Below are 1084 nucleotides of genomic sequence, written 5' to 3' on the forward strand. Positions count from 1 at the left end.
AAGAAAGAAGAGAGTAGAAGAAGAAGAAATGAGGAAGAAGGGAATGGCTTTGTGTTCGGCCAAAAGGGGAAGAAGTAGTGTTTAGGTTGTGTGAAAATGAAGGAGTGAAGAAGGGTTTATATAGGAGGGGGGAGGGGCTTGGTTCGTTCATGTATGGGAGGGTTTGGGAGGGAAAGTGGTTTGAATTTGAAGGGTGAGGTAGTTGGGGTTTTATGAAGGATGGATGTGAGTGGTAAAGAGAAAGATGGGATTTGATAGGTGAAGGGTTTTTGGGGAAGAGGTGTTGAGGTGATTGGTGAATGGGTGAAGAAGAGAGAGTGTGGTGGGGTAAGTGGGGATCCTGTGGGGTCCACAGATCCTGAGGTGTCAAGGAAAAGTCATCCCTGCACCAAATGGCAAGCAAAAATGCGTTTTTAGCCAATTCTGGTGTTAAACGCCGGGCTGGTGCCCATTTCTGGCGTTTAACGCCAACTTCTTGCCCTTTTCTGGCGTTTAACGCTAGTCTGGTGCCCCTTTCTGGCGTTAAACGCCCAGAATGGTGCCAGATTGGGCGTTAAACGCCCAACAGCTAGCCTTACTGGCGTTTAAACGCCAGTACGCTCTCCTCCAGGGTGTGCTGTTTTTCCTTTTGCTTTTCATTCTATTTTTGCTTTTTTCATTGATTTTGTGACTTCTCATGATCATCAACCTACAAAAGATATAAAATAACAAAAGAGAATAGATAAAATATAACATTGGGTTGCCTCCCAACAAGCGCTTCTTTAATGTAATTAGCTTGACAGAGGACTCTCATGGAGCCTCAGAAATGCTCAGAGCTATGTTGGAACCTCCCAACACCAAACTTAGAGTTTGAATGTGGGGGTTCAACACCAAACTTAGAATTTGGTTGTGGCCTCCCAACACCAAACTTAGAGTTTGACTGTGGGGGCTCTGTTTGGCTCTGTTTTGAGAGAAGCTCTTCATGCTTCCTCTCCATGATGACAGAGGGATATCCTTGAGCCTTAAACACAAAGGATTCTTCATTCACTTGAATGATCAACTCTCCTCTATCAACATCAATCACAGCCCTTGCTGTGGCTAGGAA

The sequence above is a fragment of the Arachis duranensis genome, chromosome 9, assembly GCF_000817695.3.
Source record: "Arachis duranensis cultivar V14167 chromosome 9, aradu.V14167.gnm2.J7QH, whole genome shotgun sequence".
Lineage (NCBI taxonomy): Eukaryota > Viridiplantae > Streptophyta > Magnoliopsida > Fabales > Fabaceae > Arachis > Arachis duranensis.